The following is a 27,835-nucleotide window of genomic DNA, read 5'->3' on the forward strand; positions in this document are numbered from 1 at the left end:
AAAGGAAATTAGAAAAGCAAAAAGAGGGCATGAAAGAATATTGGCAAGCAAAATCAAGGAGAATTCAAAGATGTTTTCTCAAAACATTAAGAGTAAGAGGACAACTAAGGAAACAGTAAGGCCCATAAAAGACCAAAAAGGTAACCTATGTGTGGAGGTGGAGGATGTGGATATTGTTCTTAATGAATAATTTGTGTCTGCCTTCACAAAAGAGAGGAACAATGCAGACATTGTAGTTAAGGAGGAGGAGTGTGAAGTATACACTGATAAACATAGGGAGAGAGGAAGTATTAAGGGTATTAGCAGGCTTGAAAGTGGATCAATCATGAGGGTTGGATGTAATGTACCCTAGGTTGCTAAAAGAAACCAGGGAGGAAATAGCAGAGGGTCTGAATTTCACTTTCCAATCCTCACTGGATATAGGGGAGGTGCTGGAGAATTGGAGGTCCAGTAACGTTGTACCTTTGTTTAAAAATGGAACCAGGGAGAGGTTGAATAATTATAGGCCAGTTAGTCTGACCTCTATGATGAGCAAATTTTTAGAATCAATTCTGAGGGATGGGATAAACTGTCTGAGAAAGTCATGAATTAATCAAGGACAGTCATCATGGACTTGTGATGGGAAGGTAATGTCTGACCAATTTGATTGAATTTTTTGAGGAAGTAGCAAGGAGGATTGATGAGGGTAGTGGAGTTGATGAGGTCTACATGGATTTTAGCAATGCTCTTGACAAGTTCCCACATGGCAATTTGGTTAAAAAAATAAAAGCCCATGGGATCCAGGGGACTGTAGCAAGCTGAATACGAAATTGGCTCAGTGGCATGAAACAAAGATTGATGGATGTTTTTGTGATGGGAAGGTTGTTTCCAGTGGGGCTCTGTGGGACTCAGTACTAGGTCCCCTGCTTTTTGCAGTATTTATCAATGATTTGGATGTAAATGTAGGGGGAATGATCGACAAGTTTGCAGAAAACACAAAAATTGACCATGCAGTAGATAGTGAGAAAGATTGCTATAGACTGCAGGAAGATACCAATGGACCGGTCAGGTGGGCAGAAAAGTGGCAAATGGAATTCAACCCAGAGAAGTGTGAGGTGATGTATTTGGGGAGGTCAAACAAGGCAAAGGAATACACAATAAATGGGCAGATACTGAGAGGTGTAGAGGAAGTGAGCAACCCTAGATTAAATGTCCACAGATCACTGAAGATAACAGGACAGGTTGATAAAATGGTTAAGAATACATATGGAATCCTTTCATTTATTAGCTGTGAAATAGAAGATAAGAGCAGGGAAGTTAAACTGGAACTTTATAAAACATTAGTTAGCCCACAACTTGAGTGCTGTGTGTAGTTCTGGTCACCTCACTACAGAAAGGATGTAATTGCATTGGAGAAAGTACAGAGGAGATTTATGAGGATGTTTCCAGGACTGGAAAATTACAGCTATGAGGCTCTGGATATGCTGGGGTTGTTCTCCTTGGAAGAGAGGAGGCTGTGGGGAGATTTGATTGAGATGTACAAAATTGTGAGGGGCCTGGATAGAGTGGATGGGTGGGGCCTATTTACTTTAGCAGAGAGGCCAGTGACTGGGGGGCATAGATTTAAAGTGATTGGTAGAAAGATTAGAGGGGAAATGAGGAAAAGGTTTTTCGCTCAGAGGATTGTGGGATTCTGGAACTCATTGCCCGAAAGGGTAGCAAAGACAGAAACCCTAAACTCCTTTAAAAGGTATCAGGATATGCGCTTCAAGTGCCGTAACCTGCAGGCAATGGACCAAATGCTGGAAAGTGGGATTAGGCTGGGTGGCTTGTCTTTTAGCTGGGGCAGACACAATGGGCCAAATGGCCTCTTTCTGTGATTCTTTGACAACATCCTCTGCTGTCAAGTCTTTGTGCTCTGATTTAATTGGATTGCAGATCTGGCTGTTTTTTTTTAAAGCACCAGTTTCTGAATGTAGAAAGAATGGTCTGCATCTGTTCCTCTTCCATTGATTGACAGGCACTTTGTTTTGAAATGGATGTGCATAGTTCCATCAATGGAGCTGGAGGCTTTTCTAATGACAGCTGTTCCATTACGAAAGCTTGGCTGGGGCTCAAAAGCTTCAGTTCAGCAGGTAGTTTTATTGATCCAAGGACTATTGAAACATTTACGAGCCAATAATGAAATAGCATGTGTGATGTTTCTTATTTGTTTACAAACTTAATTAGGCACTTAAGGAAGTGGCATGGCATAATATGAGATCATAAAGTGGCATGGGGGGATATGAGGGGGCATGAAGTGGCATGGGCAAAGTGAGGTGGCATGGGGTAGCATGGTGGGGGTGGGAGGGTTGAGGTTTAGGGTCCTTCAAATAATGTTGGGAGCTGGGCTGCTGTGTTGGAGAACTGAGCCGGGCCTTCTAACTAGCCCGATTCTGTATCCACACTCCTCATGCATTCCATCACGGCTTGCACTGCAAACCCAACCCCTGTGTGAAAAGACAAAACCCCCGGGCGAAGTCACACGTGGGTCAGATGTGCATTTTGAAAGCCACGAAAATGCGCAGGTCTTGGGTTTTCCCAAGCCCAGATGAAAATTCTGCCCATAGCATCACTTCAGTGTTATTTGCGAAATTTCATTTAGAATCTTAGGTACACTTTATTTCAATTCATGTCTAGGTTTTTATGCATTTACCTCCAACAAAAATGTTGCCACAAGGTGATATTTTTACAACTTTCTGCTCTTGACTGGTCTCGTATCAGAAATTCAGTTGCTCTCTACGCTCAAGTGTTTAAGCAACATGGTGCATGCACAAATTTTCAAAGTGCAAACCTTCCAGGTAAGACTCCCTGTGGAGAGCACAAAGTCAAAAAATTACCACTATACCACTGTCATCATGTCATAGGAACAGCTTGAGTGTTAATAACGGATTTCGGTAGGGAAATCAAATGAGCACCAAGGGTTGTCTCACAAGTTCTAGCTTTTACTTCAAGTATCGAGCATTAGAACATGTTTTTTGATGGGAAGCTGTGATTCCAATTTCACCCAGTGCTTGTAAGTGAAGGAGCGTTTTCTGTGCATAGTTTTAGTATAATTCACCTCTATAATTACCAACTAACATCACAGATTCAAATTATCATGTGACACATTCTCAGGAATTTTGCAATGTTCACACATATGTCTGTTTGTAGCGAGGAATGTGAGGTATAACAAACATGGGATAATGATATAAATTAAATTGAAAGGCATCATTGCCTCACTTAATTATCACATTATCACGATAAAATAAACAGTTCTTCACCCCTTCGAAATAGCTATCTTTCTATTAGGATAGTGTTTTGTTTAAATGTATGGCTTTTACATTACAGTGAAAGGCAATGTTTACAAGGATCTGTCCCAGTGTGAAGCTTCAGTCAATGGGAGTGCAGATCAGACAACTGGGCATTTCCGATAAAAGGTGCACCTGATTTTCCAGCCATTAAAATTAATCTCATGGGAGGGATCACACGAGTGGATCCCTTTGGAGTCAAAACTCTAACAGGACACAGCAGTTAATATAAGTAAGCAGCCAAATCAATTTGATACTTGAATCAGATAGCTCTGCAGGACTCCAAGGACTTACTACTGACAAATAACCAGTCAGCCTAGCTCACTAATGGACCTAAGAAGGGTACGTCCATCGCTGGGGCCTAATGTTCTTTCCAATCTAATTTCCTTTAGGGAAGAAAACCTACTGTCCTTACGTGGTCTGGCCTTCATGTGACTCCAGACCCACAGCAATGTGGTTGACTCTTAACTACCATAGAACCATAGAACCATGGAACACTACAGCACAGAAAACAGGCCATTCAGCCCTTCTAGTCTGTGCCGGAATATTATTCTGCTAGTCCCATTGACCTGCACCTAGTCCATAACCCTCCAGACCTCTCCTATCCATGTATCTATCTAATTTATTCTTAAAACTTAAAAGTGAGCCCGCATTTACCACGTCAGATGGTAGCTCGTTCCACACTCTCACCACTCTCTGAGTGAAGAAGTTCCCCCTAATGTTCCCCCTAAACCTTTCCCCTCTGAAATGGCTTAGCAAGCCATTCAGTTCAAGAGCAATTAGGTGTGGATAATAAATGCTGGCCTTAAAGTGACACTCACATCCCAAAAACATATCTTAAAAATCTCTGTTGCAAGCCAAAGCTTTGGGTAGGACAATCCGAGTTGGATAAGCAACAGGAAGATTACCGGTGACTTGCTCTGGAAAGATGCATAGCTTTAGTTTGTTAAATGCAACAAAACTTGGGTACATGCTTTGGGAACCCTAAAGCTACCTACAAGTAGTTCTCCGAATTTGAATGAATAATATGTTCTCCGAAAGGGAGAATATGCTGCATTTCTGATTGGGAAAGCAGTAACTCTACAGGCAGGTGTTGAATTATTCATCGTATTCTTATTAGATTATCTTGTAATTTATTTCATTGTTGGTAGCAGCTTGCTATGTACAAATTGGCGGCCTTGTTTCCTACATTACAACAGTGTCTATGTTTCAAAGGCTGTAAAGTGCTTTGGAACATCCTGATTTCATGAAAGTTGCTATTCAAATGCAAGTTTTTCTTTTGCCTTTCTTTTCAAGATGAAATGTTTAGCTTTCTTTTCCTGTCTTAAAAGATTTTTTTATATATATAACAAAAGATGACATTTGTAGTGTGGCATTTGCAGTGTGACAGAGGCAAGCTAGACTTGAGACTTTTATACAGTTATATGGGCTGGACATTTATATAATATATCTTTCAAAAAGTAATTTTATGTACTTGGAGGGTGTTTAAAATTGGTTGAAAGTAAAGGAGTCAAAAAAAGCAACAAGTTAATTTTGAAGCTGATCATGCCACTTTGGGTTAACTGACCATGTAATGAAATTTACTTTGAGACAGCATCTCAAAGTGAAACTATCTAACCAATTTATTATTTGACTTAAGATAAATTATTTAGCCATGAGACTTAAAATTAAATAGAATTTCACCCCAACATGCACATTTTAATCCAATCAGTGGGATTTGGAACAAAATATAATCTATTAATATGTTTTTCTATTTAGTCCTGAGTCATAATAATCAAGGAAGTAAAATCAAATTCCATAAGTCAAGCTGAGACCAAGAAATTAAGCATTGGTGTGCAGATCCTATATTGAATCAGTAAAAATAAATTGCTTCCACAGTTGATTGATTACCTTAAATTATTCATTTATTAATCCATATTTATCTAGATTATACTGATTTAGGATAGGTGGCCCTTACTTATTGAGTCATGCTTACTGTTCATAACTTTAATTGGGCCCAGTATTTAAACTGTTATGAAAATAGCCACAAACTTCTTTGAATTTAGAGGATGATTACTGAAAGCCTATAACGAACAATCTGCATTTGGCCTAGGGTAAGAATTCTTAAAATAAGCTCATTACTGTGCTTCATTTTACATCCTGGATAAATACCACCATAAATGAGCAGATAATATAGTGATTGAACATATTCATGCTAAATATTTGTGAAATAAGACAATGTGAAGTTGCATCAAAATGGTAACGTTGAATTCTTTTTTTCTAAAACGAGAGTTACCTAATGGGATCGAATAATGAAAACTTGGAGTGTGATTTAAAAAGGAGTGCACGGTTGATTTTTGCAATTGTGTGATCTTTTCTGTAGGTAGACCATGGACCAGTGCTTGGGTTAGTAATGCACCCCTGACTTGCTAAAATTTTAAATCTACTTTTATGATTAATATTCCAGAACTAACTGGTCCATTCTCAACTGGCAGGAATGAATGTGTGGTGTGAAGTGAGTTTAGTGGAACAATCAATCATACCAACAAGATGACAGCAGGACAATTTGACCAAGAAAATGGCTACAATAAGTTATTTTCCCTATGTGCATGAGGCTATTTTGTAAACAGATGAGAAGTGTACAGAGGACAGTAGGAAGTGAATATGTCTTTCTCGATATCTTTCCAGATATCTTAGTTACTTTTTGAGGCAAAGACCAGCATGAGAAAAAGACAAAACTAGGATAAGTATTCTTATCCTTGCTATCTCTATTTTAAACTTTTGGTTACTGTCTTCTTGATTAGGACCTTCAAAATTATTTCCTTCCAACTATATAAAAACAAGTTCTTTCTTTCTTTTGTAATATGAAACAACATTTTACTCTTTATAAATGGCTGAATAGCTTTTCCTTGTTTCTGTTTTCTTTTGTTTTACATTTGTTACCCTGAAAGCTATGAACATGAGATGAAGACAGCAAAGTGACCAAAATGTCATAACATTGGTTCACGTTTGTTTGATATCCACAGTGAACTCTTATTTTGAACATTTTCTCTTAAAACTGGCTGTTGCAATGTCAGGGTGAAAACTTTGCGTAAGTGCATTTTCTAATTGAGAAAATTGATTAATAATATGTGAGGTGCAAATGAGGGAGTTGCGCTGACATCAGAATGTGCAAAAGGTACATGCCTTTTCCAGAAATACAAATGGAATTAGTTTAACTTCTGCGTTTTCATAGAATCACTTCTTCATTTGAACCAGTAACAAAATATACAATTTAATTCAGGCTATGGGAAATACACAGATAGAAGGGAAAAGCAGATTGTCAATGGAAGACAGTGGCAATTAAGCCTTTGAACAAAATATTATGGAAAATATTATGACCTTCATAGAAAAGAAGGACAAGAATTTCTGGACAAAAAAAGACCCAGATCAATCTAGGTTGCCTTCTACTATCATGGATCATACAACAGTAATGGAGTTGTTGACTCATTGTACCAGTAAATCTCTATCAGTTAGCTTGCGAAAGATCCAGATTTGATGTGAGGAAAATCCTGGTGGTGGAGAACTTTGGGAATCATGGAGCTGAAATTGGTCTACGACAAGAGCAAAACAGACTCGTTGTGTTTCAGCAGCTGATCTTTCACCAGGCCAGTGTTTATTTTCCCGTGGGCTGGAAAACATTGACAAGCTTTTTAATTTCAATGAAATAAAAGAGGCAGTGAAACGAGGAGATGAGTCTCCAAAAAGTTTAAAATATCGTCCTATGAACTTCAGTGAAAGGAAGATCAGGCGCAGTGAGAAGTCAACTGCCTATTTGCTTTGAGCCTGTTTTTCACTGCTGGCATAGACCAATTTCATCTCCGTGTCTTCAAAGTTGCCTGTTCTCTGAAACGTGAAATATACAGAACCTCAAAATGTTACTTTCTGAAAGAAAACACATTGGGCTTTGTGAAAACTGTGAAAGTTTTGGATATTAAAAGAAAAGCGAGAAAGAATGGTGTTATTGAAAAGTGTCAAAGATACAGTAATGTTCATAATGTTATTGGAATTTATTGTAAAATAGAGCCTGGTTTATGTGTCTATGTGTGTGTGAGAGAGAGAGACTTGAATTACAGGCAGTTAGTCTGGATGCTTTGATGTAAGAAGAGATGTTAGGTTTGAAATGTTAACATGGGGAAGTTTTAGATTGTGAAATGTAAAGGGGAAATTTGCATTTTTAAACAAACTAGTGTGGCTTGAATTCAAAAATATGGTTGTAATGTATACTTAGCCAGTGGAAGTAGTAAGAAATAGTGTATTTATTTATTTTTCTCAATGATTACTGGTGGAATTGGTACTATGATAATTTTTTTATTCATAGAGAGGTAAAGTTCAAAAGACATAGAGAAACAATAGGAATTTGCATTCAAAGAGGAAAATATGTATAAAGGAGAGAATGCTATTTGTAAGGGAGACAATTTAAGATCCAACAAGTGTGAAAAACCAAAAGCCTGTATGTAACAAACTGCAGCCTCCAAGGACTGAAGTTAAGAGAATTCAGTTTGAATCCAACTATTTAGAGTATCGTTTACGTTGCCTTGGTCTTTTAAAATCTGTTTCTTACTGTTGCCTTAACAAAAGTGTAACTGGGAGTTAAATTAATTAGGGGATTTAGAGGCTATTATAGTAGTAATTTGTAGACATATGTATGTGCTTAAAATCTTTTCTTTTATTAATAAATGTTTAATTTTGTTTTATAAAAACCTCGTAAGACTTGGTGGTCTTATTACTGAATTCAAAGCCCGCATCTCAAAACATACAAATTGAAAATTAGTTGTGACAGCTGTTTCAAGTTTCCCTTTGGGATTTGAACAGCTCAGCATTTACCATCTGCTGTGTCATAACAAAAGGAAAATGAAAAGTAAGGAGGAAGAAAAAATGCATGTATATAGTGTCTTTCTACCTCAGGACATCCCAAAGCACTTTACATCCAATCAAGTACTTTTGAATAATCACTGGTATAGTGTAGTAACATGGGAGCCAATTTATGCATTGCAAAGCCCAACAAACATCAATATGATAATGATTGATTTATGTGTTGCTTGAAGGATAACTGTTGGCCAGGGCATTGGAAGATCTTTACATTGAATAGTGCTTTAGGATCTTTTAAGCCTGCCTGAGAGAATGGTTGAGGTCTCTGTTTAAGGGCTCATCCAAAGAACACTACATTGTAGAAGTCCCTCAATAATGCAGTGGATTGGCAACCTCTATTACATGCTTAGATTCCTGGAGTGGGACCTGAACCCATAGTCTCCTGACTTGGAGGCAAGAGTGCTACCTCTAAGCCAAATCCGACTCCTTAGGAATTGAGTCACTAAAAGAATACGGCAAGAGGTAGTGGGCAGCTTACCTAGTCATGGGTGCAAAATGGCGTCACTTCAGGAAAACCAGAAGTAGGGAGAGCAACTGAGAAAGGCAAAATGCATGGTGGGAAATTGGCATTCTGAGCCATGGGCAGCAAATGATCAATTGGCAGGCAGCCTGAACCTCAAACTTGGGGAAAAGCGGGTGAACTAGTGAAAAGAAAAAAATCAGAGAGCAACATTAATTTGCATAATTATACACCTATTTAAATATGGTTTCCAACCGCCACAGGGAGGCTTTAATCAAAGTTTGGATGTGGACAGACAGGGAAGAACTTGGTAAAATCTTCTCTTTTGTGCTCCTGGCACACATTGTGAAATTGTGCCCTCTAAGCCTGTGTTTGTCCATTAAAGAAGTACAGAAGCCTAATTTTCATCCCATGCTTATGTAGGCAGTATAGACCAATGAGGAGTGAAGATTTTACAGAAATTGCAAAAGTGATTGACCAATAGTGTGAGAAGATACTATTGACACAACCGTGACTCAAAATTATGATCTAGGAAAATAAATGTGAAATGGACAAAATGTACCTGCTGTACACAAAGCTTTTAATGTATAACATGAATGAAGAACTTACACTTATATAATGCCTTTCATTCCCAATGAGATTCACAGCTAATGAATCGCCTTTGGTTATATAGCCACAGTTGTTAATGGGCAAATGCAGCAGCCCAATTGCTCATATCAAGGTCACAACAAACAACAGTGAGATAAATTACCAGATAATCCATTTTGATACTTTTTGAGGCTTAGGTATTGGCCAAGACACCTTCTCTACTCCTCAAATAATGTGATGGGCATTTTTCCTTATACCTGAACTGGTAGAAAAGGGTTTCATTTAACATCAGATATGAAAAAGAACAACTCTGCCATTTCACTGCTTCTGCAGTGCTCAACTGAAGTAACAACGTAGATCACATGCTTAAATCCCAGAGTGAGATTTGAACCTATGACCATCAGTCAGGAGTGAAAGCACAACTTTCAAGTCAAACTTACTTACAGACCTAAGATAAAAGTGTATTTTGGCTTGGATTTAGGATTAAAATGATAAGATCTTAAGAAATATGGGGAGTAGGCAATTAGGCCTCTTGAGCCTGCTCTGCCATTCAATAAGGTCATGACTGATCTGATTGCGGCCTCCACTCCAATTTCCTACCTGTCCCCCATAACCCTTGGCTCTCTTGTCAATCAAAAATCCATCTCACTCAGTCTTGAATACATTCACTGACCCAGCCTCCACTGCTTTCTGTGGAAGATAGTTCCAAAGAATAATGACACTCTGAGAGAAGAAATTATTCTTCATCTCTGTCTTAAGTGGGAGACCCCTTCTCTTTAAACTGTGCCCCCTAGTTCTAGATTCCCCCAAATAAGAAACATCCTCTCAGCATCCATCCTATCAAGCCCCTTCAGAATCTTATGTTTCAACAAGATCTCATTCTTCTAGACTCCAATGAGTATAGGCCCAACCTGCTCAACCTCTCCTCATAAGACAACCTTCCATCCTTGGAATTATACCAAGGATGAGGGACTTTAGTACCTCCCCGCAACATAAATAGAAAAGCAAGGATTGTTGTTGGAGCAGAGACGCTGGGGAATTGTTCAACATGATAAAGACATTTGGTTGAATAAATAATGTTGAACTGTTTTCACTGGTATGAGGGTTGGTAACCAGAGGACCCAATTTAAAATAATTGGCAAAAGAACCAGAATGGAGATGAGATTTGAAATCCACTTCCTGAAATGTTGATGGGAAAAGATTCAATAGTAATTTTCAGAAGGGAATTGGCTATATACTGGAAAATTAAAATATTTGCAGAGCTATGGGTAAGGAGAAAGGATGTGCAGCTTATTGGACAGCTCTTTCTGAGAGCTAGTACAGGCATGATGGACCGTATTACTTCCTTCTGTGCTGCTAATCTTCTGTAACCTACAGGCCATGAGGACATACCATTTGCTCTTGGCAGAATTAGGGAAGACAGTGACATGGTGGTAATGTCACTGGGCTAGTAATCCAGAAACCTGGGCTAATGTTCTGGGGACATAGGTTCAAATGGCCATTGGTGGAATTTAAATTCAATTAATTAATTAATTCTGGAATTGAAAGCTAGTTTCAGTAACGGTGACGATGAAACTATCATCAATTGTCATAAAACCCCATCTTGCTCTCAAATACCCTTTAGGGAAGGAAATCTGCCACCCTGACCTGGTTTAGCTTACATATGACTTCAGACCCACAGCAGTGTGGCTGACTTTTGGGAGTCAAGAGGTATAGAGGATGGATAGGAGTTGAGGCCACACTCAGATCCACCATGGGTCTCGTCAGGAGTAGACTCGAGGGGTTGAATGGCTTCTTCCTCCTCCTAATTCATATGGCAGGGCAATTAGGGATGGGCAACAAACGCTGGCCTCAACAGTGACCAGCCCACGTCCCAGAAAAGCACACATTTTAAAAACTCTTGCTCTGTTGATCTACATAACTCGGAGAGTAATTACTTGAATGTGAATAGATGTCTTGAGGAAATAAGGCTCTAAGCATCAGCAACCTCTAATATGTTTGAGCATATATTTATATATATACACACACATACAAATGAATCTTTTTTGGAATAAATGAATGTTTCTCATTGATGGGTTTTTTTTTTGCACAGAACTGCTTTGTTTGGAAAGGCTGGGCGATATTTGCGTGCTCTGCTGGATCTAAGGCACTCTTATACTCAAAGCATTGGAGGGCAGATCCCAGAAAAGGGAGGAGTTGGGGGATGATAAGGGGTGGGGTGGGGTGGGGGGGAGGGAGACACAATTGAGGGGAAAAAAAGTGCCGGGTTGCCGAGGCAGCCATCATCCCAGCGTCATAGTTTCTCGAAGCACTGATCAAATCAATCAGGATAGAGGGAAAAGGGACACGGCGGCACACATCACCCGTCATCATCTTTACGGGGCACAGGTAAGGGCTGGGAATACGGAGCAGGCTCGGGTAGCACCTGATACAGGGATGGGGAGGGAGAGAGAGAGAGAGAGGAGGTGATAACGCTGCAAAATTCTGCCTGCCTGGATTCTGCTCTTTCGGGTCACCGTCTGGAGGATGTAAATTTCATCACCCTCCTTGTAATATCACTGAAGGTCAAAGGGACAGCGTCAATGCAGTGAGACCCGTGGTGCTGGCGTTTGGCGGGAGGCGGTCCTCTCTGTGAGCTTTAGTAAATATATTTTATCCCGGGAGAATTGCCTGACGCTACTTGCCGATGGGACAGCATTACCCCCAGTCGTCAGTGACATAGCACCAATGGTTCGGCCTATGTTCAGACAAAGGGACCTTGACTTGAAACTATCCATCCTGCTCCGGTTTAATTCTTAAGTGTGTGTGATGTGCACAATGTTTATTTCATTGGGTCGGTTGTGAGAGAGTTCAGGTTTTATATTATGCATGAAAAGGACAAGCCCTCACCCCCTTCCTTGTCATGTGATATATTTGAACATGCTACATTTTTATTGCCAGCCGGTGTATATATGTGTGTGTGTGGGTGTGTTTGGGAATGAATGGACGGGGTGGAGCCTTACTGTATACAAGTGTGTATTATTGCTGGCTGACTTCTCCCAGCTATAGCGTCAGAGTGGGAAGGGCCGGAGCCCAAAGATCTGGTTCGTTGCTCCTGGATGAGATCATGTGGCTCTATTCCCCCCTCGTCTGGTGTTCCATCCCCTCAGCTCACAGACACAAACCTGTTCAGATGCTTTGCTGTTTTCTCATGGGGGAGGGAGATGTTAGCGGAGCTTTACAAATTATGCTTCAAACTATTTTGTGGAATATAGACAGAGCAGTCGGCAGTGTAAAAAAAAACGCATCTCCACCAGTAAGGATAACTTGCGTGTGGTGTTTTATTATAAATGAGCTGTCCCCTAGTGTCATTTTTAATCCCACTTTTGATTGTTAATTCTATGCCTTGCGTTCTCCCTCTGACCAGTTGCTTTATCTATGATAATTTTTTTGTCCTTTTTTCCTCTTTCTTTGCTTGCAAATTGCAATACAAAACGGAACTGCTGTTTGCCTGTTTAAGCTACTTCAGTTTAACAGTTTTGACGCATGGTATTTTTAGACGCTGGAACACCATTTCCCTGGAACACTATTTTTGCACGAATGATTGAAAGAGTTTGTAGCTCAGCTATTTTGATATAAAGTTTATTTTACTTAAAAACTTTCTCTTCCCAAACATAATTCTGCTCCATGCAAAATATTTGAGCAAATTGTGCCTATTAACAGTAGCGAGCAAAAAAGTTTGCTTGATGGCTGGTGTTTGATTTTTCTGTGTTTCTTTGATTTGCACTTATCCAGAGTAAAATTTTTCAGATCATTAAATAAAAGGGTTGTGTCTGTGTTTTTTTTCTTAAATCCTATAATGATGCTTTAAATCAGGTAGGTTGGAAAGCTACATGCTCTGATCCCCACTAAGTGCAACTGTGATTTGGGTGGTGTTTAGTAGAATGCACTGTTCTGTGGGCAGGGTGAGCCCACTAGTTGTTAATTTAATTTAGGAATGTTTGCTGTCAACAAATACATAACTGACAAAAATACAGCTGTTTAGAACATTATCAGAGAACAATACATACAATTTTCAGGGGATTCAGGGGAAATCGTGGCATTTTGATAATGTCACTGGACTAGTAATCCAGAGGCCTGGGCTAGCAGTATGAGGACATGGGTTAAAAACCCACCACGGCGTTTGGAAATTGGGGAATAATCTGAAATTGAAAGCTAATCTCATGAATGGTGATCATTGGTTGCTGTTTCAAAAAAAGCCCCAGTTTGGTTCACTAGTGTCCCTTAAGGAAGGAAATCTGCAGTCATTACCTGGTCTGGCCTACATGTGACTCCAGATCCACAGCAATGTTTATGACTCTCAACTGCCCTCTGAAATGGCCGAGCAAGCCATTTGGTTCAAGCCAATGAGGGATGGGCTGCAAATGCTGGCCTTGCTAGTGATGCCCACATCCCTTGAAAGAATAAATACAAAGCCCTATTTGTAAGTAATAAAGTAAGGACTTGCATTTATATAGCAACTTTCACAATCACCGAAAATCCCAAAGCTCTTTTTAGCCTGTGTTTTGAAGCGTTAGTTCCTGTTGCAATGTAGGAGACAAGGCAGCAAATTTATGCACAGCAACATCCCACAAATAGCAATATGATAATGACCAAATAATATGTTACAGTAAAGTTGGTTGAAGGATCCATATTGGTTAAGTAGATATTAATCAGCTGAAGTCAGGGCCATCAGTAGTGGGTTAGAGGACATGAGGGATGAAAAAAGTGATCAGAGTTGGAAGAATGCAAAGTAGGGCTGGATGAGGTTACTGAGATAGACAGGGGTGGACAGATTGGAGTAGGAGGATGAGAATATTAAAATCAATATGTTGGTGGACCTAAAGTATTGTTACTAGCTGTTGTGGAACAGTACGTTTTCCCAATGGGCATCATGCATGTTTAAGCACAGGGGAAAGTTTGAGTTGAGGAGCAGATTATGTACATCATAATTATCCCCTCTACGGTTTGAATCATGTGGGTTTTTTTGTGGGGGTTGCCTTGGTTGCCAAGGCACTGGTCATGGAAAGAGTTCCTCATTATACATCAGTACAGTTTCTGTCTGTGGAGGCCCAAGGCTAATTTGTGGAAGCAGAAAATGAAAACTTGAAATCCATATAATGGAAGGCCATGTTTATATAGCCACTGACCACTACCATCTAGAAGGACAAGGGCAGCAGACACTTAGGAACACCACCACCTGGAAGCACCCCTCCAAGTCACTCACCACCCTGACTTGGAAATAAGTCGCCATTCCTTCACTGTCACTGGGTCAAAATCCTGGAACTCCCTCCCTAACAGCGCTGTGGATATACCTACACCACAGGGATTGCAGCGGTTCAAGAAGGCAGCTCACTACCACCTTCAAGGGCAGTTAGGGATGGGCAGTAAATTCTGGCCTAGTTAGTGCTGCCCACATCCCGTAAATGAATATTAAAAAAAAATGTTGCTTCTAGAGACTAGATTAGAAAACAGACATATACAATATCTTCACAGTTATAAAGTTTACAAAGTACTTACTGCATGGAAACAACCTATTCGGTCCAATGGTTCTTGCCAATGTTTGTGCTCCAGACAAGCCTCCTCCCACCTCATTTCACCTAACCCCATCAATATATCCTTCTATTGCTTTTTCCTTCCTGCATATTGAGGTTCCCCTTGAATGCTTCTATGCCAATTGTCTCAACTACTCACTGTGGCAGAGAGATCCTCATTCTAAGCACTCTCTGTGTAAAGTAGTTTCTCTTGAATTCCTGGTTGTATCAATTATTGACCATCTTTTATTTATACCCACTGGTTCTTGCCTCGCTTGCAAGTGCAACCATTTTCTCCAAGACAAATCAATCAGACCCTTTCATAACCTTAAAGGACTCTTTCTGGCCACCCCTCAATACCCTCTTTTCTGGAGGAAAGAACCCCTGCTTCAATCTCCCCCGATAGGTATGGTCTCTTTATTATTCCCATCAAAATGTATAACCTCACGTTTATTTATAATGAAGTTCATTTGCCAATTACACGTCCATTCCATAATATTTTTAATGTCTTCTCCTATTTTGGTCACAGTTGTCCTCTGTATTTTGATATTGTCTGCAAATTTTGAAACTGTACTTCCAATTCCTGAGTCCAAATCATTTATGTAAATGGTGAACAGTGGGCCCTAGCTCTGATCCTTGTGGAGCATCACTCCCCACCAATTGTCAAACGTAGTAACTCCCTTTTTATCTCTAATCATTGCTTTATGTTTTGGAGCCAGCTTGCTATCCATTCTCTTACTTGCCTCCTGACTCCACGTGTTCAGGCCTTAATCATTAACCTACTATGCAGTACCTTATCAAAGGCTTTTTGGAAAGCCAATTATATTGTTTACTCTATACACCTCTTTGTCACTTCTTCAAAGTATTCAATAAGGTTGAATTTGGAGCTGAGAGTGATTACTATAATTTGTTTGAAAATTTTCATTGTAAGAGTAAGATGGTTTTACAGTTATATGATAACATGAGCTCTGGAAAGAGCAGTTGTTGCCTTGAAAGAGTCCCCTAGAAGAACTGTAGGCCTCAACATTCCAGGCAGCATACTCTGCCTGTCATCTTAAGAAATGGCTGGAACAGGTGAAAGAGGTAGTTACGTATAGTGGAGGCTGAGGAAATGGGCAGGATCTTACTGCTGATTGGCTAGGCTCTTATGTTTGTAATAGGTTAGTACATGTTAACATTCTTGCTGCTGATTGGTCAACTGTATAGAATGGGTGGCAATGTGTTTCTTGAGTAACAGTAGCCAGCTGTCACTGATGAGAAGGCTGCTGTCTTATTTTTAGTGTCTCGATTTCCTCCTACCACCAACGTTGAAGTAATTGATCTATATCTCACTGACCACATTATCTGCCCACCAGTTCTCTTTTTATATATGTAAGTACATGCATCTTTCAATGTATATGGATGCAATCAATCTGAACCAGGGGTTTTATCCTCTTTAAGTTTGATTAATTTATCAATTATCTCCCTCCTTTCTACTTAAAATTTATTTTTATCTTTTTTGATGGCTTGTTCTAATGTAATGTCCACCATGTCCATTTCCCTTGTAAATCCTGAGGTAAAATAATTACTTAATATTTCTGCCATTTTGCTGTCATTACCTATGAGTTTGTTGTGTCCCCCTCAGTGGTTCCAGCCCTATCCTGATTTTTCTTTTGTTACTTATGCGTCTGTGGAATATTTCCTGGAAGTCAGAGGAGACCTGCGGAGCTGAGGAGCACCTATAAATAAAGCCCGGGGTTTGGAGTGCGACCTACCTTCCAGGGAGTTGGACTGGACCTTTAGGAGGCAGTTGGGAGCTGAGGAGAGCCTATAAATAAAGCCCGGGGATTCGAGTACAGCCCACCTTCCAAGGAGTCCGAACAGACCAACGAGAGGCAGTCAGGAGCTGAGGAACACCTATGAATAAAGCCCAGGGATTTGAATGTGGCCTACCTTCCTAAGAGTAGGAGCAGACCTGCAGGAGACAGTTGGGAGCTGAGGAACACACCATTTTGGCTGCTGTGAGCTGGAAGCCAAACTGCAGACACTGTGCAACGTAAGGGAGGGGGAGAAATACCTGGACACTTTTTCAAGAAAACGGTCACACCACTTAGAATAGGGTCATCTGTTTTGGTCAGCAGTGAGGGACAGTAGGATGTGACTGAGTGAAGCAGGTAAAGGGACTGAGCAGATAGTAGGGGAGGAGCCTCAGACTTTCAATTGTCAAACATTGCTTGAGGTGCAACCTGTGTGGACAAAAGTGAGGTCTGCAAGGTGGATGAGCAGGCTGGCCATGGCATCATGCTACAGGAAGCCATTCAAGGGGAGGGGAAAACAGGAAGTTAGTCAAAGTAGGGGACAGTATATTGAGGGGGATTGACACTGTTCTCTGCAAAGATCGAGAGTCCAGATGGCTTTGTTGCCTGCCCGGTGCCAGTGTTTGTGACATCAACGTTGGTGGCAGAAGAAAATCAAGACACTGAAAATAAGACAGTGGCCTTCTTATCAGTGACAGCTGGCTACTGTTACTCAAGAAATACATTGGTCAATTGTACAGAATGGATGGCAATCAGCAGCAAGAATGTTAATATATACTAATGTTGACATGTGCAAATTGGCATAGGGCAAATAAGATTAGAGAGATTAATGCATGGCTCAAAAGCTGGTGTGGGAGAAATGGGTTCTGGCACTTGTGCTAGTATTGGGGAAAGTGGGGGCTGTACCCTTTGGACAGTATACACCTGAACCATGCTGGAACGTGTGTTCTTGCAAATCACATAACTAGGGAAATAGAAAGGGTTTTAAACTAAATAGTGGGGGGAAGGGATAAAAAGTGGGAAGATGTGGTATATCAAAGAGAAGAGACAAGGTAAGAGAGGAAGTTATTAATATGGGAAATGATGAACAGATCATGACAGGAAGGGAAAGAGAGTACAAGTCTGAGAGTAAACCAACAGATAAGGCTTGAGGATTAAAAAAATAATAAAAGGACAAAACATAAGGCTCTGTATCTGAATGCACGTAGCATTCGAAACAAAACAGATGAACGCATAGATTGTACTTATTTATCTCTCTTTGTCACTGTTTCAAAATAAGGTGTCACCCATTTAGGACAGAGGTGAGGAATTTTTTTTTCTCTGAGGGTTGTGAAGCTTTGGAATTCTCTTACTCAAAAGGTAGTTGAGGCAGAGTCCTTGAATATCTTTAAGGCAGAGGTAGGTAGATTCCAGATAAGCAAGAGGTTGAAACACTAACAGGATTAGGCAGGAATATGAAGTAGAGGTTAAAATCAGATCAGCCATGATCTTATTGAATAGCAGGGCAAGCTCGAGGGATCAAGTGGCCTACTCCTACTCCTTATTTGTAGGTTCATATGTACTTTACTGTTTCTTTTAATATTCTTTAACAGCATTTGCATTGCTGTCAAAAAAGTTCAGCTATCGATCAGATTTCCGCTTCATTCCTTCCAGGTGTTACTGAGTCTTGAGGTGTGAATCTTCATTGGGAGATTCACACTACACTCAGTCTAGTGATTAAATCTACGATGCTCCCAGACGCTTCTCCTGAAGTCATTAAATCACGCTCTGTCAGGTTCCTTTAGTGCAGAACATCATGTTCAATTGTTCACACACCTGCTGTGAAGTTACTAAAGAAAGGCTCTGCACTCCAATAAGACTTAATAGCAAACAAAATGGAAGTCTTCTCCTCAGGATCCACTTCTGTTCCTTGAATATTGTGTCCATGGATTCCTGTATGCATTCATTAATTTCTACCATGTTATACAAGTTTGTGGTTTGTTGTGTTGCTTAAATCAGATGTAAGACTGTAAAGATATTTATGAATAAGAAAATGCCAAAATATGAGTGGCGTTCTTTATTCCTAGATTGAGCCACCTGCCGATCCTTTCACTATATCTCTCAATGTCTTCCCTTGGTGAAAGTGATGCAGATTAATATTTCCCTATTATTTAAGTGTTGCATTCTACATTTTTGATTCATTGATCATTAGTCAGAAATCAAGTTTAAGTTAGCTGATGTCACAATCTAATCAAGAGTCCCTTTGGTTAAGGAATGCGCTATAGTTTACCATTTGCCACCAGAAATCGTTGGATCTCATAAAGCACTATTAGGCCGGTCCTTGTCTGCCAAAACTGCTCACTATTCCAGGAATGTATGGGAAGGAATGATAAACCCTGGCATACTTCCTCCACTGCAAACCATCTTCTTAAATCCCTCTCCCCTGTCTCGTCTACTCTCACCTCCATCAATAAGTGGGAGGATCTCGTGGACTTGGTTAATAAGATTGAAACTACCTGAGCAGCTGCCTCTACCACGTCTCCCCCTTCCCCTAACACACCGGCCCAAACTTTTTCTGAAGCATCTTTTGTCTTAGTCCTGAACTTGCATCTTTCTCTAGTGTCTCTCCTATCTCCCCTCAAGCCCTCTCTGAGCTCATCTTGTCCACGAGACCCTCGTCCTGCCCCCTCCATCGTATTCCCAATAAACTGCTGACCACCTAACTTCCCTTCCTGGCTCCTATATGATCTTTTGATGATTTTCTCTCTTCAGGTACTGTCTTCCGCTCCTTCAAGTCTACCACCATTTCAGCTCTTCTCAAAAAAATGAACCTTTGACCCCACCATCCTTGTGATACTGAACATGTTGTCACCACCCCAGACAAGTTTATCTTTCCCTGAACTCCATGTTTGAATTCCTGCATCAGATTTCCTCCCTGCCACTGTAGCAAACTGTCTCTTATCAAAGTCACAAATGACATCTTATGTGGCTATGACAAAGGTAAACCAACCCTCTTCACCCTTCTTGATCTGTCATAAGAACATAAGAAATAGGAACAGAAGTAGACAATTCAGACCCTCGAACCTGCTCCACCATTCAATAAGATCATGGCTGATCATCTTGTGTTTTGATTTCCACATTCCCTTCAAACCCCGATAACCTTTGATTCCCTAGCCTAACAAGAATCTAGCTAACTCTGCCTTAAAAATATTCAGTGACCCCGCCTCCTCCACGTTCTGAGATAGAGAATTCCAAAGTCGCGCAGCCCTGAGAGAAAAAATTTCTCCTCATCTCCGTCAGCAGCCCGTGTCTTGGTTGACCACACTATCTTTTTCCACTGCCTCTCCATATCCATCTGGAAGGGGGCTGCATTCACTCGGTTCCATTCTTACCTACCTAAACATAATTAAGAGAATCACCTGCAATGGTATCGCTCCTCACTCCCACACCCATTGCTTTTGACCCCAAAGATCTATCCTCGGCCTCTTCCTATTTCGCATCTACATGCTGCCCCTTGGTGACATCCTCTGAAAGCAGTGTCAAGTTTCCAGATGTATGCTGATGACACCCAGTTCTACCTCACCACCACCTCTTTTGACTCTTTCACTGTCTCTAAATCATCAGATGGCTTGTGTGACATCCAGTACTGGACAAGCAGAAATTTTCTCCAATTAATAATTAAGAAGAGCTGTCTTCAGTCCTGACTACAAACTCTGTTCCTAGCACGGACACCATTCTTCTCCATGCAACTGTCTGAGGCTGAACTGGACTGTTCACGATCTCGAGATGAGCTACCAACCACATATTCACGCCTTCAATAAGACTGCCTATTTCCACCTTGATAACACCACCCCACTCCTGAGTTGCTGACCTGCTGAAACTTTCATTCATGTCTTTGTTAGCTCGAGACTGGACTATTTCAACACGTTCCTGGTTAGCCTCCCATGTTTTGCCCTCTGTAAATTTGAGGTCATCCAAAATTCTGCTGCCCATGTCCTAACTCACATCAAGTCCCCTTCACCCATCACCCTTATGCTCACTGACCTAATTTGGCTCCGTGTTTTTCAACACATGGATCTTAAAATTTTCAGCCTTGTTTTGAAATGCATCCACAGTCACACCCCTCCCTATCTTCATAATGTCATCCAGCTTGAAAACCCTCAAAGGTGTGTTCCTCCAATTCTAGCCTCTTCAACATCCATGATTTTAATTGTTTTTTCAGTTGCCAAAGCCCAAAGTTTTTTCTCCCTTCTCTTAACCTCTCCACCTCTCTATCCTCCTCTGATCAATTTGCTTTACTATCACTCCATGTAGCTTGGTGTCAAATTTTGCTTTATAACTCTCCTGTGAAACATCTTGAAACATTTTATTATGTTAAAAGCACAATAGAAATGCAAGCTGCTTTGTTATACCCATGGTAGACGATTCAAAATCAGTTCAGCAAGGTTGATATAGACTGCCAAACAGCATCGTTTGACTGGCTAAGCATATTCATAGTAAAGATTCTAATTGCAGCATAGATATGTTTTACAGGTGATGTGCTTTGTAAACATACAGCACAAGTGATTTGTGTTAAGTGGGACTAAATTGAATTATAAATGTCTAAAATATTTTACATTGCAAAACAGTAAGTGATTCAATTGTGTTTTTAAAGGCTTTTATCAACTGCTGTGCGCTTGATTAAACAGAAACATTGTTTGCAAATAAGTAGAATAGGAATGTTACAACTAGGCTGATACTAAACAAACACAGTTGGTAGATTAGGCATTTCAGCCTGTTCCTGTACCACTGAACTGATTTCTTCCTGCCTCGACTCTATTTTTTCTCTCTCCTTGTCCTACCTAGATCCATGACTCTTCTGATCCCCTCTGTCACTTTAATAGTTTCCTGGCCCTAACCATTTCCTTTTCATCATTGGTGTTCAATCTCTCTACACTTCTATCCTGCACTAAGATGGTATCGGGGTTCTCCCTTGCCATTTCAAAACTCCATCCTGCTCTCATACTCACATGTCTGTCCTTGGCCTGCTGCATTGTTCCAGTGAAGCTCAATGCCAATTGGAGGAACAGCACCTCATCTTCCGACTAGGCACTTTACAGCCTTCTGAACTGAATATTGAGTTCAACAATTTTATATCATGAACTCTCTCCTCCATCCCCACCCTCTTTCCAATCCCCCCTTTTTCCCAATAACTTATATAGATTTTTCTTTTCCCAACTGTTTCCATTTTTAAATGTATTTCCATCCATTGTTTTATCTCTACCTTTTAGCCTATTTCGATCCCTTCCCTTCACCCCAACCCTACTAGGGCTATCTGTACCTTGCTTGTCCTACTTTCTACCCTTAATTAGCACATTCCTTAGATAATATCACCACCTTCAACACCTCTTTGTCCTTTTGTCTGTGACATCTTTTGGTTATCTCCACCTATCACTGGCCCTCTACCCAGCTCTACCTGTCCCACCGCCGCCCCCCCCCCCTTAAACCAGCTTACATTTCACCTCTTTTCTATTTTTACTTAGTTCTGCTGAAGAGTCATACGGACTTGAAACGTTAACTGTGTTCCACTCCGCAGATGCTGTCAGACCTGCTGAGTTTTTCCAGGTATTTTTAATTTTGTTTTGGATTTCCAGCATCCGCAGTTTTTTGTTTTTATTGGGAGTCTCTCGCTGCTTCCTTGATCAAAGGCCCAAGCAATCACCATTCTCTCCCACCTGGCTGAACTTGGTCTCACATTGAACAATTCTTCTTTAACTCTACTCACTTCCTCCAAATGAAAGGTGTTGCCAAGGATACCCGCATGGGGCGCAGCTATGCCTGCCTTTTTGAGGGATATGTGGACCATTCTTTGTTCCAGTCCTACTCAGGCCCCCTTTCTCACTTTTTTTTTTAGGTACATTCATGCTGCTTCCTGCTCCCACCCTGAACTGGAAGATTTTATTGACTTTGTTCCCAATTTCCACTGTTTTCTAGCCTCCCTGTGGTATATCTCTGACTCTTCCCTTTCCTTTCTGGACTTCTCTGTCTCCAATTATGGGTATAGGGTATTCACCAATTCTTCTGAGATGGTCCTTCTGTCAATAGGCTCTAGACGTAGTACTTACTTACAAGGCAGACTATAGTCATACTGTGGTATCTGCTTAACACTTGTTTAATAGTACTCCATCTAAACAGGTTACAGAGCAGGCAGGTTGCTCTCTCTCTCTTTCTCTCTCTCTCTTTCAAATCTAATGCATCACTGACTGATGTCAGTGCTACATCATCATCTATGCCATGCATTAGCATATCCCATCTGTTAATCGTTTATACTATACCAATTTTCAATATAAGTCTTTGACCTCCACAGGTACATTGATTACAGTTTCTCACACCCTAATTCCTGTAGGGATTCCATTCCATTCTTTCAGATTCTCCATCTCCATCACATCTGCTCTGATGATGCAACCTTCCATACTAGCGCATCCAATACATCTTCCTTTTTCCTCAGTCAAGGACTCCCCCACATGATTGACAGGGCCCTGTGCCTGTTCTACTTCACGCGCTTCTGTTCTCATCTCTTCCTCTCCCTCCCAGCATTGTGATAGTGTTTCCTTTGCCCTCACTCTCTACCCACCAATGGAGCACCTTCCACCATTTCTGTCACCTCCAACATGACAACATCACCAAGCACATCTTCCACTGCTCTCCTATCTCAGCATTCAGGGACTGTTCGCTGCTCCACTCCTCAGACATCCCTCTCTTCCCTACATCACCTTTCCATGGAAGCGCAGGAGATGCAATATCTGCCCTTTTATCAAATGCCTTCTAAATGTCCTAGGTTCCAAATACTCCTTCCAGGTACACCTCAATTTACCTGTACTTCTTTCAATTTAGTATATTGTATTCACAGCTCACAATGTGATCTACTCCATGTTTTTTTGCAGAACATCCCATTCAGGTTGCAAGCATGATCCCAAGCTTCCGGTAGTCAATTCAAATCCACCTTTCTGTCCTTGGTATGCTACAGTGTTCCAGTAAAGCTCAACCTAAGCTTGAGGAACAGCATCTAATCTTTTGACTGGGAACTTTACAGCCTTCCAGTTTCAAAGCTGAACTCAATCATTTTTATATCATAACCACAGCCTCCATGTTTTTGTTTGTCTGTGATGGTTTGGTTTCTTCTCTTCTTCAGTTAGTTTCCCTCTCTTTTGCTTTTGTACATCAGCTATTCAGGATCCTGCCATTCACACCTCCTCTATACTTGTCTTTTGTATCTTTACCTGTCCCATCATCACTCCATTTGACCTTTCGTCATTAAATAACAAAAGGTTTCATCTTGCTTGCCCTCGACCCTATCACATACCTTCCCTTTTGTTGTTTCTTTTCCCACCCTCCCTCCGTTCATGTGCACAAAACCTACTACATTTCTAACTTTATCCAGTTCTGATGAAACGTCACTGACCTGAAACGTTAACTCTGTTTTTCTCTCCACAGATGCTGCCAGATCTGCTGACTCTTTCCAGCATTTTCTGTTTCTATTTTAGGTTTCCAATATCTGCAGTATTTTGCTTTAGTCAACATGGTTCTATGTTGTTTTACACAGAAACGCTGAGGAACGGGTGCTGGAATGGTTATTGGCCGTCACACAATTGTAAAACCTTGGTATAGTCTCCAAAGCACTGGCTACATTTTTCATCCTGTAAATACTGTATAGAATTCTATAAAGCAAAAAGTTGAATTTATATTAGCAAGTTCAGGATGTCCCAAAGGACTTCACAGCCAATGAAGTACCTTTGCAGTGTAGTCACTACTGTAATGTAGGAAAATGCAATGATTAGTTTTCACACGGCAAGACACCATTAAAAGCAGTGAAATAAATGACCTGATGATCTGGTCATGTTTTTCTGTTATGCTTTTGTTGCCCATCCCTAATTGCCTTTTTACTGAATGGCTTGTAAGGCCATTTCAAAGTGAACCACATTACTGTGAGTCAGGAGTTACATGTTGACCAGACAAGGCACGGTCGGCAAAATTTCTTCCCTTAAAGTACATTAGTGAACCAGATGAATTTTTACAACAGTTGATAATTGTTATGGTCATGGACTAGCTTTATATAATTGAATCCTATGGTGTGATTAGAATCTATATCCCAGTGCATTAGTTGGACCTTTGGGTTACTAGTGCAGTGATATTACCTCTCTGTCACCATCTCCCTATGCATTTTGAAGGATGCATATTGGCCAGAACACAGGTGCAAGCCCCTTTAAATAATCGCTCAGACCTTTTATGTGCACCTTACAGAGTAGACAAGATTGCTGGCTTAAGGTTTTGCCAGAAAGACTGCTCCTCAGTACAGCATTGAAGTGTTAAACTGGATTGTGTGCTCAAATCTCTAGGCCTGAATCTGTGACCTTTGACCTTGAAGACAAGAGTGTTATTATTGAGCCAAGGCCAACAGCTGATAGAGTAAATGTACTGATCCCACACTTGTAGTGGTACACTACATATGGAGTGTAGGTTATGCAATCAGTGTTTCTGAAAGGTGCTCCCTTCAAATATATCTAGCTTACTGGTGGCGCAGAATCAGTGAATTTACCCTTTTATATTTATTACGGTGCAAGCTTTGATATGTGAGTTTACAGAAAGATTGTGGACAAGTTATTTGTTAATGGATGGGGAGTGTCAGAGTTAAGATAAATCCTTTTGGCATATATTCCAACAGGGACACTGGCTAACCTCCCTTCGTCTGAGGCCAGTTTTAATGCCAACACTACTGACCTAGCACAGAATATAACTTGAGGTCAGAACCTTCTGGGTCTGGATGACACAGTATCAGAATGAATACATTTACACATGGAATAAATGGGGAAACGCTTTCCTCTAACATTGGGCAGTGATATTTTTTACATTATATGAACTTGGATCCTATCAACATCCTTTAGCCCCACTTTTGATATACTCCCTTATCTATTAAGAGGGTTCCAGTTAACAGAACCAAAACCATGTTAAGAAAAAGAAGAGAGATTTACATTTATACAAACCTTATATGACCTCAGGACATGCCAAAGAACCTTACGGCTAACAAAGTCCTTTTAAAGTGTAGGCATCATTGCAATGTAGCAATTGTGGCAAAAAATAAGCACACAGGAAGATCCAACAAACAGCAACATGATGATGACCAGATAACCTATAATAGTGATGTTGGTCGAGGGGGGAATATTGGATATCAGGGAGAACTTCACTGCTGTTCTTCAAATAGTGCCGTGGGATCTTATACATTCACCTGAGAGGCATCCCATCCAATAGGCACCTCAAAAGGTGCAGCACTCCCTCAGTGCTTAAGTCTCTGGAGTGGGACTTGAACTAGCAATTAACTGGTTGCTGGTCAACATCACCAGAATTAGTAGAAGATACACTTAAGGTTCTGGCTAAAGTTATAAACATTATAATCCATATCTAATTAGTAATAAATGCTGGTGCTCTTTAACTTGTGAAAAAACATTATGACTCAATAATGGCTTCACCTTTGAGAATGTTACTCCTTAAAGGGTCTGTCGCAATACTTTATTGGTGGAAAACTATGTATGGCAGATCGGGAAGCTATCTTGGTCTGATTCTTAAAAGGCTGTGGGCTGAAAATTCTGGGTGTAAGTATGATGAAATTGTTTCCAGGGATCTCTACTCCTAACCCGCTGAAGTGTCTATGTTCGGCTTGAGGTCACAGCACCTGCAGCACTCTGGGTGCCTTTTGAGCACTCAGAGACTGGAAGCTTTGAAAATACAGGATTAGGTGTCCATTTGGAGTGGCTGTTGGATGACCCCGACTATAAATACAGGCAATGAGCTTCACAGCTCCCTCACAGGAGGGCCAACCCAGGCAATTACACACGTGAATCCTGCAGTGGTATAGGTCACGATCTTGACCTGGCTGCTGCAGTGGCCTCATTTATGGCATTGAAAGTCATTTGGTAGCATGGAGGCCAGGATCAAGAAATTGCTGAAATGGAAATTATCCCTCAATTTTATTCCTTACATCACAGTGGCCAATTGTTTAGGCCGGATGGGCCAACATAAAGGAGAATCCCAAAGTTTTTTACAGGCACAGAAATAGTAAAAGGGTGATAAAAGGAGGGGTAGTACTGATTAGGGACCAAAAAGAGGATTTACACATGGAGGCAGGGGGCATGCTGGAGGTGTTAAATGAATACTTCACCAAGGAAGCAGATGCTACCCAGGCCATGGTGACAGAGGAGGAAACTCTGCCACTAGAAGGGTTCAAAATTGATAAGGAGGAAGTGTTGGACAAACTGTTGGTACTTAAAGTTGACAAGGCACCGGGGCATGATAAGATGCATCCAAGGATATTGAAGGAAGTGAGAGCGGAAATTGCAGGAGCACCGGCCATAACCTTTCAGTCTTCCCTCGACTCAGGGGAGGTGCCAGAGAACTGGAGAATTGCAAACATTACACCCTTGTTCCAAAAAGATTATAAGGATAAGCCCAGCAATTACAGACCAGTCAGTTTAACTTCAGTGGTGGTGAAGCTTCCAGAAAGAATTATTAGTAGTCACATGGAAAATTATGGAAGAGCCAGCATGGACTTCTAAAGGGGAAATCGTATTTAACTAACTTGCTGGAGTTTTTTGAAGAGGTAACAGAAAGGGTTGATGAGGGTAATGCTGTTGGTGTGGTGCACGCCTTTCGAAAGACATTCGATGCAGTACCACACAACAGACGTGAGAAAAGTTATAGCTCATGAAATGAAAGGGACAGTAGCAACATGGATACAAAATTGGCTGGGTAATAGGAAACAGAGAGTAATTGTCAATGGATATTTTTTGGGCTGAAGGGAGGTTTGTAGTGCAGTTCCCCAGGGGTCAGCATTGGGACCCTTGCTTTTCCTGATATATATTAATGATCTAGATCTTGGTGTGCAGGGGCCAATTCCAAAGTTTGTGGATGATACAAAAGTTGGAAGCATTGTAATTTGTGAAGAGGATAGTGTAGAACTTAAAAAGGACGTAGGCAAGTTGATGGAGTGGGCAGATAGGTGGCAAATGAAGTTCAATGCAGAGAAGTGCGAAATGTTTCATTTTGTTGGGAAGAGCATTGAGAGACTATAAAGTATGGGTGTGCAGGAACAGAGGGACCTGGATGTATATGTGCATAGACCATTTAAGTTAGCAGGACAGGTGGAGAGAGCAGTTAATAGCGCATATCGTGTCCTGGTCTTTATTAATAGGGGCATAGAATGCATGAGCAAGGATGCTTTGCTGAGTTTAT

The 27,835-nt window shown here is 40.8% G+C and overlaps 1 protein-coding gene across 1 annotated transcript in view; it reads left to right on the forward strand.

Moving 5' to 3' along the window:
• Positions 1–11,532: 11,532 nt before the first annotated feature.
• zgc:165507 (uncharacterized protein LOC561188 homolog) overlaps positions 11,533–27,835 on the forward strand; it is a 150,746-nt gene continuing 134,443 nt past the window's right edge. Inside the window, exon 1 of the mRNA XM_041216303.1 lies at positions 11,533–11,634. The gene's annotated coding sequence lies outside the window, so the exon portion shown is untranslated. The remainder of the gene's footprint in view (positions 11,635–27,835) is intronic.

Source organism: Carcharodon carcharias, chromosome 21, assembly GCF_017639515.1.
Source record: "Carcharodon carcharias isolate sCarCar2 chromosome 21, sCarCar2.pri, whole genome shotgun sequence".
Lineage (NCBI taxonomy): Eukaryota > Metazoa > Chordata > Chondrichthyes > Lamniformes > Lamnidae > Carcharodon > Carcharodon carcharias.